Source organism: Pongo abelii, chromosome 13 (genome assembly GCF_028885655.2).
Source record: "Pongo abelii isolate AG06213 chromosome 13, NHGRI_mPonAbe1-v2.0_pri, whole genome shotgun sequence".
NCBI classification, from domain to species: Eukaryota; Metazoa; Chordata; class Mammalia; order Primates; family Hominidae; genus Pongo; species Pongo abelii.
Window position 1 is genome coordinate 89,916,245 of NC_071998.2, and position 12,817 is coordinate 89,929,061.

The 12,817-nt window shown below is 44.0% G+C and overlaps 1 pseudogene; it reads left to right on the plus strand.

The window, feature by feature from the left end:
• Positions 1–1,065: 1,065 nt before the first annotated feature.
• LOC100457112 (nucleoside diphosphate kinase B-like) lies at positions 1,066–11,631 on the plus strand (annotated as a pseudogene).
• The last annotated feature ends 1,186 nt before the right edge of the window (positions 11,632–12,817 follow it).

Consider the following 12,817-nt stretch of genomic DNA (forward strand, 5'->3'; position numbering starts at 1 on the left):
CCTCCAGGGATGGAGGTCTGTTCCTGGGGAAGGTGGTTCCCTCTTTTGAGGCTCAGTTTCTTCATCTGTAAAACAGAGCAGGCTGGCCCAGGTGGCATCTAAGGTGATGTGTGAACAGCTGTGGACTTTGGAGTCATGCAGACTTGCGTTCTGCCTGGGCCAGTTGGCAGCTGCGTGGCCCTGGGGAGGTCCTGAACCTCCCCAGCTGCGGTGTTCTGTCCTCATCTGTGCATGGAGGACATGGGATCAGGTCATCTTGAAGGGCCTCGAGGGCTTAGTGATGAGGCCAGGAAAGCCCACTCTCGACAACAGTGCTGAGGAAAAGCATTTTGTTTTCTCCCTCTTGGCAAAATATTTATAATTCTATGCCTGTTGGAACCAAGCAAGGTCAGCACAAAAGAATTGGCCCTCCACTATCCTAAGAAAACTAAAGCAGGAACAGTAGAGCAAATACCACATGCTCTCACTTGTAAGTGGGAGCTAAACATCAAGGACACGTGGCCCCAAGGAGGGGAACAACAGGCACAGGAGCCTACTTGAAGGTAGTGGATGGGAGGAGGGTGAGTTGGGTACTATGCTCATTGTCTCGGTGACAAAATAACCTGCACAGCAACCCCCTGTGACACTCAATTTACCTATATAACAAACCTGCACATATACCCCGACCCTAAAATAAGTTAACAAAATAAATAAGTAAAACAAAACATATGGGAGACCGAGGCGGGTGGATCACCTGAGGTCGGGAGTTTGAGACCAGCCTGGCTAACATGGTGAAACCCCATCTCTACTAAAAATACAAAAATTAGTCGGGTGTGGTGGCATGCACCTGTAATCTCAGCTACTTGGGAGGCTGAGGCGGGAGAATTGCTTGAACTCGAGAGGCGAAGGTTGCAGTGAACCAAGATCATGACACTGCACTCCAGCCTGGGCAACGGAGCAAGACTGCATCTCAAAAAAAAATAATTTTTTTAACAAAAGAAGAGGCATCCATGATTTACCCTTCCTCCCACCCCTTGCCCCCAGTCTCCACAGATCAGTGGACTGTTTTTCCTAAAGCATAACTGGATGACTCGTTGGGTTGTCCTCTTCTTGCACCCCACCTTACTGTGTCCTCTCACTCACCCCGACCCCTTTCAGACCCTTCAGCAGTCCAAACCACAGCCTCTTCTGGAGCTTGCATTGTCCAAGGGTGACAAGAAGCAGCCCCAATGGGTGAGGGTGGGAGGGCGGGGTGGGGGTTTAGCTCCTCCAGCATCTTCACGTGCGTCTCCCAAACCCTCCATCTCGGAAATTCAGGGTGCTATTGGTGTGTGATGATGTTGAGCCATCCAGGTCCCCCGTTCAAGGTGCTGGCAGTCCCCTGTGCCTGCTGCACTCCCGCCCTCCCCACCCACTGCTCCTGCTGGCTGCCTCCCCTCTTTCAGATCTTGGTGTCCTGTCACTCTCCATCCTGATGCCTTGTCTGTCCCCCATCTCATCTTTCAGAGCCCCGTGTGTTTTTCTTCGGAGAACTCATCATATTTGTAGTTATACACGGATCTCGTCCTCTCCCATTTGATGCCTGGCTCTTGCAATGGATTATAAATGCCAGGAGGGCAGAGGCCATGCTGGCCTTACCGTATTCCCATTGCCTCACATAGCGCCTGGGAAATAGTTGGCTCTGGACAAATCATTGTTGAATGACTGAAGAAATGAATCACCCAGTGAATCTAGAATTTGGTGGCAATGTGAGCACAACAGGAAGGCAAGTGGCCGCAAATCATGTTGTACTAGATACAGACTTTGGCACTAACATGGTGGGCACTCAAATCCTAGTGGTGACCCTGGGGACTCCAGGAGGGCGGGCTATTTTCCCTCTCAGCCCCACAGAGGAGAGTGTCTCAAGAAAGAGAAGGTGGTCACCTGTGTTGAAATGTTCCTGAGAGGCCAAGGAAGAAAAGGACTGAGGTATGTCTATTGGACTCAGTCACAGGAGGTTATGGTGACCTTGACAAGAACAGTTTTAAAGGACTGGGGAGTCGGAAACCAGACTGCAGAGGAGGGAGCAGGAGTCAAGGAAGTGGGAATCGTGAGTAGAAATTACTCACAGAGACTATTTCTAGACACTAGACGAGGAATGGGAGGAGAGATGTCATTAGCTGTTTCTTACCAAGAAGGATCACGTCAAAATTCATTTGGAAAATTTTTGGAATAATAAAAATGATTCATCTACTAGATAGCCAGCAAAATAAGATGCCTCAACCCCTAGTCCTACTTCTCACCAAAAACTAGACTATGAGAATTGGAGGGACCTCAAAGGCCAGAGGTTTCCAACACAGCCTTCTCATTCCATAGACGAGGTGCCTGAGGCCCAGAGAGGGTCAGGGATGTGCCCAAGGTCACACAGCAGATGAAGGGGAAAGACAGGTTTTGAAGCAGGCTCCTGTATGCTCAGCCCATGGCTCTTTTCCCATATTCCATGTCTTTCTTTCCCCTGTCCTTTCTAAACAGTCGTTATTGACTCCAGGAAATGGGAAAGATAGTTATTTTTAGTTTATTCAAAATGAGTAAAATGGGTAATTTTTTTTCTCCCCAATATATCAGATCCAAAATATGTCTTATGTAAGAGCTAACTGGGATGAGAAATGGTTGCACAGTGAGAACAAAGATTTCTTTGACTATTAAAAGCTCCAGAGTGAACCCTAAACTGGCCCAAATAACTGGGCTCAGCTCTCCTTGCCTAGCTGACAGAAGAAGGTTGGGCAGGGCTGTGTGTGTGTGTACATGTGCAAGTGTGTGTGTACAAGTGAGCACATGTGTGTGTATAGCAGGCTCCCTCTGTGGGGTGGTTTCCAGAGCACCAAGACAAGCACCCTGAATCTGAACTTCTTTGATACTATTTAACATCATCATCATCATCATCATCATCATCATGATTAATTCTACTAAAACATGTATAAAATTTACCATCTTGATTATTTTAAGTGTATACTTCAGTGTGTTAAGTACACACATGCTGTTTGTTGTGCAACCATTACCACCATCCAGAATTTTCCAGAAACCTTTTTATCTTGCAAAACTGAAACTCTGTACCCACGAAACAACAGCTTCCCATTCCTTCCTCCAAGGCCCTGGAAATCACCATTCTAATTTCTGACTCTATGAATCTGACTTCTCTAGAGACCTCCTGTAAGTGGAATCATCTGATGTTTATTCTTGTGTGACTGGCTCGTTTCACTCTCAGGACTTCTTTGAGTGTGTGCCCCCCATGCCCCCAACACCCCATGAGACACCCTCCTTTCAATACCTCTTTGAGTGTGTCCTTGTGCCCCCAACTGCCCATGAGACACCCTCCTTTCAGCACCTCTTTGAGTATGATCCTCGTGCTCCCAACGCCCCATGAGACACCCTCCTTTCAGTACCACTTTGAGTGTGATTCTCGTGTCCCCAATACCCCATGAGACATCCTCTCCTTTGGCAGAGGATTTGATCCTTGGTTGAAGAGTGGCAAGCAACCCTAGGAAGGAAGCATTTCAAGCTTTACTGGCACTTTTTCTTTAGTGCCAGTCAATGGATAATTCCTTGAGAGCAGGTTTTGATAGGGTAGGGTGACCCTAGTTGAAAGCCCTGATTGATTATGGGTGGGAAGAGGGAGAGACCTGATGACAGAGAAAAAAAATTGTTCTGCCTGGAAAAATGTTGCTGGGATCATTATAAGTGAATCCATGAAACAGCAATTAGTTTTATAACAAGCCACTTCTGACATTTATGTCCCTAGGTGTGTTGACCTCATGTTATGCTCTGACTTGATTCCTTGGGGAGTCATAAATTAAGTGTCCTCAAAGGACTGCTGGCAATAATCATAATAATCCTCTTGTATTTTGGTTGCATTCTACACTTTAGGACACACTTTCATTTATATTATTTTATTTGATCAAAATGACAACAATGTGTGCTCGTTAGAATATGACTTATCATCTTCATTTTTCAGGTGAGGAAGCCGAGGTTCAGCGGGTGGAAGGGACCTGCTCAGGCTTGTACAATCACTTGTTGTTAGCACTGGATTGAGAACCCAAGTCTTTAGCCCAGGCCTTTTTCCACTGTTCCACATTTTGCTGGAGTTTTCTCCCCTCTACCTCCCATTTGACCTCAGACTCAATCCTTCTCCAAGAATAATGCGTCACTATGCAGATGCTCAAATTAGAAACTCCAGAGTCGTCCTTGACATTCCCTTGCTCCAGTTTCATATCCAGTCTTCAATTAAGCCCTGTCGTTTTAAATTCCTGAATATGTTTTCAATACTCCCACTTCTTCGCAAGTCTGGACCAGCAGAGTCCAGGCCTTTTTCTCTTACCTGGAGTTAATTCTTTAGACTGTCATGATGCCCTTTCTGTTCTTCTCTTCCTCTGTTATTTCCTGGGAAATGTGGATTTGAACAAGGTTAGACGAGTTTTCATACTGTAGAATTTCTCAGACCTTCTGATCTGCTAAGAATGGTCACGGTGACTTGCCAAAGTAAGGGGTTGTGTGTTTGCCATACCCTAAAATTACTTGATCTTTCCTGGACCCCTGCGGTTTATCTCTACCCTCTCCCCCATCCATTTTCCACGCCGAAGCCGCATACACCTCTGCTAACTGCAGAACTGCCCTCCCAGTCCCACCCCATGCTCCTCCTACCCCTCTGGGCTTCCAGTCCCTCTGACATGTGGTAAGATACACATGCCCTGCCAGGGTCCCCTCTGCCTGACTTCTCTATCACCAGCTGTGGCAGTGTCTGTTGCTGGTGCTCACAGCTGTCTCCTCTGGGAGCCACCTTACCAGGGAGGCCACATTCCCTGGAGCTCCAGAAGCATCTCATAACCAATATCTGACATGGTGTTTGCAGTGCCTTTATTTCTCTTTCTCTTTATTTTCCCATAGCTGGGACTACAGGTGTATACAACCATGCCCAGCTAATTTTTTTTTTTTTTTTTTTTTTGAGACAGGGTCTAGCTATGTTTCCCAGGCTGGTCTTGGACTCCTGGCATATTAGTCTGTTTTCACACTTTCACACTGCTGTAAATAACTACCTGAGGGTGAGTAATTTATAAAGAGAAGAGTTTTAATTGACTCACAGTTCTGCATGGCTAGGGAGTCCTCAGGAAACTTACAATCATGGCAGAAGGTGAAGGGAAAGCAAGGTATATTTTACATAGTGGCAGGAGAGAGAGACAGAGAGAGAGCAAGTGGGGGAGGTGACGCACTTTAAAACCATCATTTCTCATGAGAACTCACTCACTCTCATGAGAACATCATGGGGGAAACTGCCCCCATGATCCAATCATCTCCCACCAGGCCCCTCCTCTGACATGTAAGGATTACAAGTCGAGATGAGATTTGGTGGGGGACACAGAGCCAAACCATTATCACCTGGCTTCAAGTGATGCTCCTGCCTCAGCCTCCTGAGTTGTTGGAGTGAGTCACTGCTCCCAGCCCAAGATTTATTGTTGTTAAAAGGTCATCATGCTGGTGAGGAGATCAGAACGCAGCCATTCTGATACACAGCTGGTAGGAAAATAAGTTAGTGCCACCATTTGAATATGGCCCTTTGGGGCAGAGAGTTTGTCTCTGTGTTCACCCCTGGATCTCCAGTGCCCAGAACCATGCCTGGCACTTGGGCACTCAATTAAAATTTGTTGAATGAATGTAAGACAATTTGACAATACATCATGAAGCTTAAGTTTTCATATCCCATTGTTTAGTAATTCCACTTCCTAAGGAAACTCTTAAAAATTAGGACAAAGATATTTGTATAAGGACATTCCTCACATTCATTTATACACTCATAAAACTGGAATCAACCTAAGTGTCCACAGGATGGTGACTAGCTTAATTACGGCACATCCACACTAAGAAATCTGATATAATTGATAAAAATAACATATTCAAAGAATATTGGGCATATAGGATTATGCTACTGATAAATACTAAGTGAAAACAATTTAAAACTCTATATACAGTATAATCTTAATTTTTTGGAAAAAAAAACCCAAACCACACTTGTTAATAGTAGGTTGCAGTGATTTTACTTATTTCTTGTTCTCTTTATTTGCCAAAATGCCCACAATGAATATGTGTTGCTTTTGTAGTCAGAAAAAAAAAGCTTTGAAAAGGAAAGCATAGTTTATAACAAAATTGTGAGCAGCCAGGAAAAATAGGAATAACTTGTAATAGTATTTTTCCTACTAATACTTCATAATAGATCATTTTATGGTGGGTTAAAGAACATGCCTCCTTATTAAATTGGCCTGGCTTTGTTTGGACAACAATGAGGACTAGATTTCATGAGACACTTTGTGTTGTTTTCATGTTCTTAGTGTATATTTTTCCATGACTTGGAAAATCTTAAAATACTGGCTCACTTTAAAAAAAAAAGTTTCACAACTCCTTTGACTGGAATTGATTTCTCCTGTGGCTCCAGGGTCTGTAAAAGGCATCAGGATGCGACAAGGCATTGACCTTTATTCTTTGCCTTGGTCAGAGAATTTCCCTATGATTGGCTCAAGGTTTCCAAGAGGAAGGCAATTAAATGACCTAGTACAATTGCATGGATCCTCGGCCCTGGGCTTATCTTGATTAGGAGGAAGTGGCTATCTAGTTGTTCCAAATTTAGAGCATAGAAAAGAGCCGGATGTCTGAGACTATCACACAGAGAAAGCCTTAACCCACTGGGGCTTTTGCCCTACTCACCACTTCCCTGATATCTGGCTATGTCCACCTTGACGCAGAGCACAGGGACCTTTGGGTTACAACTTTCCCCTTCCCAGCAAGTCTGTCCTAGCTTCAAAGTCCACTGAGAGGCTCCTTTCTGTGCTAAGATTGAAAAGACGCTGGGCACATACCTCTTGAGAGATTTCGTGGCTTTTGCTAAAGGTTCTGTCATCTCTAAGACTGAGTTCAGAATCCTGAGGCTGGTGGTCAAGACCCTTCACCATCTGGCCCCCTGCTGCCCCTCTCCCATTGTTCATCTCTACTACAGTGACAGAGAAGTGTTTATGAGAGCGAACTCCAGGGACTAGAAACAGATGTTGTCCCTGCCACCAGGAAGCTTACGGAATAGTAGGAAGGTAGAAATTCAGCACACGGAGGGGAGTACATTCACAGCCCGGCAGAGATCTGGCCTTAAAGACCAGACTGGCTTCTTCCTAGTTGTATGATTTTGGACAAATTATTTTATACCTGTCTGTCTTTGCCATCTCATCTGTTAAAGGGGCATAATATTAATATTACTAATAATACCAAATTCATAAGATGTATGTGAGCTTTACATTATTTGATATGTGTGAAGCACTCAGTACAGTGTCTGCTATATACCTTTGTCCCTCAGTATCCATGGGGCATTGGTTCCAGGACCCCTCCAAGGATACCAAAATTTGAGGATGCTTAAGTCCCTGATATAAAATGGTATAATATTTGCATAGAACATGTGCACATCCCCCAGATACTTTAAATCATCTCTAGATTGCTTATAATAGCAAACACAATGTAAATGCTATGTAAATAGTTGTTATACTGTATTGTATAGGAAATAATGACAAGGAAAAGAGTCTGTACATGTTCAGTACAGAAGACACCATCCATTTTTCCTCCTGAATAATATTTTCAATCCACAGTTGGTTGAATTCACAGATGCAGAACCTGCAATATGGAGGGCCGGCTGTACTCAGTGCTTAGTACATGTTAACTCTTAGAGAAAATTCATTCACTTAGAGAAAATTTGCTGAGCTCTGACTAGGTGCTGGGCACTGTGCCAGACGCTGTAAATTCCAAAGGGGATAATGCACAGTCCCTGGCCTCATCCCCAAAAAACCCATATTTTATTGATGGAGATGCAAATGGGAACAGACCAAGGTAGCATAGCTCCAGGCACCTTGTTCCAGAAACCCTGGTCTCCTCTTCTTTCCAAATGTGCCATGCACTTTCATGTTTTGTGCTGTTGTTCTTTTTCTCTAAAAAGCTTTCCCTTTTCCTCAGCCACTGAAAACATTCAAGATCTAGCTTATGGTGTGTCATCAACACCGTGAAGCCTTCCCTGACCCCCAAACCGGAATCATGGACTCTCCTGTGTCTCCATCATGCTTTGTATAAACTTTCTGCCTCTCATCTTCCCCTCAGCTAGGGCTGGTCATTAGAGGAACATCTCCCAATAGGCTGGAAGCTCTTTGAAGGCAAGTTTTATGCTTCACTTATTTCCATGTCCCAGTGTCCAGCACAGGGCCAGGCACATTGTAGATGTTTAGGAAGTATTTGTTGATTGAATGAATGAATGAAAGCACATCTCACATCATAGAATAAATTGCTGCACTGATAGTGAGGAGAGATGCTTCCTTTCCAGCATAATATTCTATGAGACCACAGAATTTGCTCTGCAAATAGTTGGGTTCCTTCTAGTAATTCCATCTGCTGTTGTGAACAAGGCTAAGTTTACTTAATCATAGGTAAGTTGAAGAAAGTGCCTGCCCAAGGGGTCTGTCCTGAGCATGGCTTTCCAACTGTAATATTGTCAGGAGCATCCTGAAAGGGTTAAGACCCTTGCCTTGGTGCTGGTCTTGTGCTAGTCCATTTGGTGTTCACAGTGTAGAGATTATTTAATTGGAAATGGAAGCCAGTATTAAGGCCAATATTGCAACAGAAATAATTGAATGTAAAAACCACATGTGCTTTAGGGACTGGGACACAGAAATTTAATTTTAGTTTCCTCACTTATTTGTTGGGTGATGTAGGAAGGCTCTTTCCTCTCTCTGAACCTCATCCATTAAATGGGGATCATAAGAGGCTGGAGTTGGGGAGGTTGGACTGATCAATCTGTAAGTTCCTTCCGGCTGTGATATGCCCTGTCTGTCACTTCTATGATATCAGATAAACGAAAGGTCAACTGAAACAAATTGCTGGAAAGTGATATGGAGGGAGTTCTGGGAGAGGATCCCAGTCCTCATGAGGTCAAGCTCATGGTTTAGGAACCAAAAGCTCAGAAATGCTCTGAAACCACAGACGATCAAATCCACCCACTGGAGATTCAGCACATATTTGCTCAAAATTGCAAACTAAAAGCAGACATTTTTGAGTTGTTTGGAGGATGCATGGCTAGACCTAACCTGGGTGGTGGGTGTACAGGGCAGTTCATGCAAATGGGAGAGACCCTGTCTGCTGTCTGGGACCTGCATCCTATTGGGGGGAAGGGCATTCCTGGCCTGCCCACCCTGGCCATCAGGACATAAAGATTCCTTGCTTGAGTCTTGCTCAGGTACTGTGCTTTGAGAACCTGAAGGATGTTCTTTTGACTCACTATTTTATAGAGACAACAGCAGGGTCAGTTGAGAAGAATTGAAACCCACTCTCAGAAGTGACTTGCAGCACATACTTTTTTGAAAAAAATTGAGAGATAATTCACACACTGTAAAATTTGCCCTTTTCGAGTATCTAATTCCATTTCGGGAATTTAGTATATTCCCGAAGTTCTGCAATCATCTCTGCTGTCTAATTCCTGAATAGTCTCATCACTCCAAAAGATATCTTGAGGCCAGGGGCGGTGGCTCATGCCTGTAAGCCCAGCACTTTGGGAGGCCGAGGTGGGTGGATCACGAGGTCAGGAGTTTGAGACCAGCCTGGCCAATATGGTGAAACCCTGTCTGCTAAAAATACACACACACACACACACACACACACAAAAGCTGGGTGTGGTGGTACACACCTGTAATCCCAGCTGCTCAGGAGGCTGAGGCAGGAGAATCAGTTGAACCCGGGAGGCAGAGGTTGCAGTGAGCCGAGATTGCGCCACTGCACTCCAGCCTTGGCGACAGAGCAAGACTCTGTCTCAAAAAAATATATATATATATTTATATATATTTATATATATATACCTTGTGTATGTTAGCAGTCACTTCCTACTCTCCTCTCCCCCGTGCCCTTGGAAACCACTTTTGTCTCTGTGGATTTGCTTATTCTGGACTTTTCATATAAATGGAATCATACAACATGTAGCCTCCTGGGTCTGGCTTCTTTCATTTTGCATAATGCTTTTAAGGTTCATTTGTGCTGACTATATATTTTTCTGAAGAATTAAAAATTACAGGCTCCTGCAGCACAGTGCAGCTGCCACCTGGCCCAACTAGCTTCCTAGACCATGGCCAACCTGAGTGCACCTTCATCGCCATCAAGCCAGACAGTGTGCAGCATGGCCTGGCTGGCAAGATCATGAAGTGCTTTGAGCAGAAGAGATTCTACCTCGTGGCCATGAAGTTCCTCTGGGCCTTTGAGAACATCTGAAGAAGCACTACATTCACTGGAAAGACTGCCCATTCTTCCCAAGACTGGTGAAACACAGGAACTCAGGGCCTGTCTTGGCCATGGTCTGGGAGGGGCTGAATGCGGTGAAGACAGGCCGAGTGATGCTTGGGGAGACCAATCCAGTGGATTCTAAGCTACACACCATTTGCGGGGACTTCTCTATTCAGGTGGGCTGATGCATCATTCATGGCAATGGCTCAGTAGTAAGTGCTGAAAAAGAAATCAGCCGGGCTGGGCACGGTGGCTCACGCCTGTAATCCCAGCACTTTGGGAGGCCAAGGCAGGTGGATCACGAGGTCAGGAGATCGAGACCATCCTGGCTAACACGGTGAAATCCCATCTCTACTAAAAATACAAAAAATTAGCTGGGCATAGTGGCAGGCGCCTGTAGTCCCAACTACTTGGGAGGCTGAGGCAGGAGAATGGCATGAACCCGGGAGGCAGAGGTGGCATGGAGCCGAGATTGTGCCACTGCACTCCAGACTGGGTGACAGAGCGAGACTCAGTCTCAAAAAAAACACAAAGATATCAGCTTATGGTTGAAACAACAGATGCTGGAGTGGATGTGGAGAAATAGGAACACTTTTACACTGTTGGTGGGAGTGTAAATTAGTTCAACCATTGTGGAAGACAGTGTGGCGATTCCTCAATGATCTAGAATGAGAAATACCATTTGACCCAGCAATCCCATTACTGGGTATATATCCAAAGGATTATAAATCATTTTACTATAAAGACACATGCACACGTATGTTTATTGTGGCACTGTTCACAATAGCAAAGACTTGGAACCAACCCAAATGCCCATCCATGATAGACTGGATAAAGAAAATGTGGCACATATACACCATGGAATACTATGCAGCCATAAAAAAGGATGAGTTCATGTCCTTTGCAGGGACATGGATGAAGCTGGAAACCATCATTTTCAGCAAACTAACACAAGAACTGAAAACCAAACACTGCACGTTCTCACTCATAAGTGGGAGTTGAACAATGAGAACACATGGACACACGGAGGGGAACATCACACACTGGGGCCTGTCGGGGGCTGAGGGGCTAGGGAAGGGATAGCATTAGGAGAAATACCTAATGTAGATGATGGGTTGATAGGTGCAGCAAACCACCATGGCAGGTAGCATGGCACCTATATAACAAACCTGCATGTTCTGCACATGTATCCCAGGACCTAAAGTATATATATATAAAAAAAAAAACCAACCAACCAAACAAACAAAAAACAACAAAAAAGAAATTAGCCTATGGTTTAAGCCCAAAGAACCAGTTGACTACAGATCTTGTGCTTATGACTGGGTCTATGCATGATAGGTGGACACAGTAGCAGTCTCTTTCAAGAACTGGTTGGAGTGTCCTTGGACATAGCTCTTCATTCCACTGACTTAGAAGCAGAAGCAACAGAATTGATCATTCTTTTCTAGAGCATATTTACCCATAAAGCCATGGAAACTAGAAAAAAATTATATGTGCCTATCAACCTTCCAACAGCATACATGTGAGCTTGGTGTGATCTACCAGCCTCTACTTAGTAGAACGGATAGAGGGCTGGGCTAGTCTAGCTAGGTCTGTTCCAGGTCCTCTCTTCTTCATTAGTCCAGTTCAATTTTGGCCTTTTAATAATGATGCAGACCTTTAAAATTAAGAATAAAATCTTTAATATTTTCATTTTTTTGTTCCATCTTTGCTGGCAGGTTTAAAAGTCTTTTCCCTGCCCAATGTTATTTAAATACATGTACATATTTTCCTGTGTGTGTATTTAAAACATACTTTCATGGTTTCCTTTTTATGTTTACAGCTTTAATTCTTCTGGAATGTGTGAGTGGTGTGAGGTAGGTATCTACTTTTATTTTTTCTCATATAGTTAGCAAGTTGCACTGCCCCACATTTTTTCCTCATTGACTTGGAAACAACAGCATTACCATATCCTACTTTTGACATATAGTTGAGACTACTGATGCACTTTCTTTCCTGCATTGGTCTGTCTTTCCTTCAGCTGCTAACATACTGCTAAATTTCTTGCCCCTTTATGATATAATTTAATATTTGTTAAGATAAGTTCATATTATCACTCATATTAAAAATCCCTAGTCATTGCCGTGTGTTTATTATTCTAGCTTAGTTTTGTTAATGTAATATACTTCTTTTGTGTAACGTGCATTGCTGCATTATTTAAGAATTTTAAATTCTGTCTTAGCAAACAGAATTTTGCTAATTTTCTAAAAATTTTCTAAAAAATTAGAAGCCAGTAGCTGTGTAACATGTGATAGATAAAGTTGGCCGAGCCTATGTGGGCTGAACAGAGACAAGACGGGATGGGAGGACCAAGGAAACACTACATATTCATGAGGCCTGAGACACCAAATGTTTATGACAGCTACACCATCCTTAGACCAGCTCTAACTGCCACCTTGGATCTCGAGGACAAGAGCCACCTCTGAGATGATTGAAAAGAGAACCACAAAGGCCTGGGTCTTTGGTGTCCTTGAGCTACAAA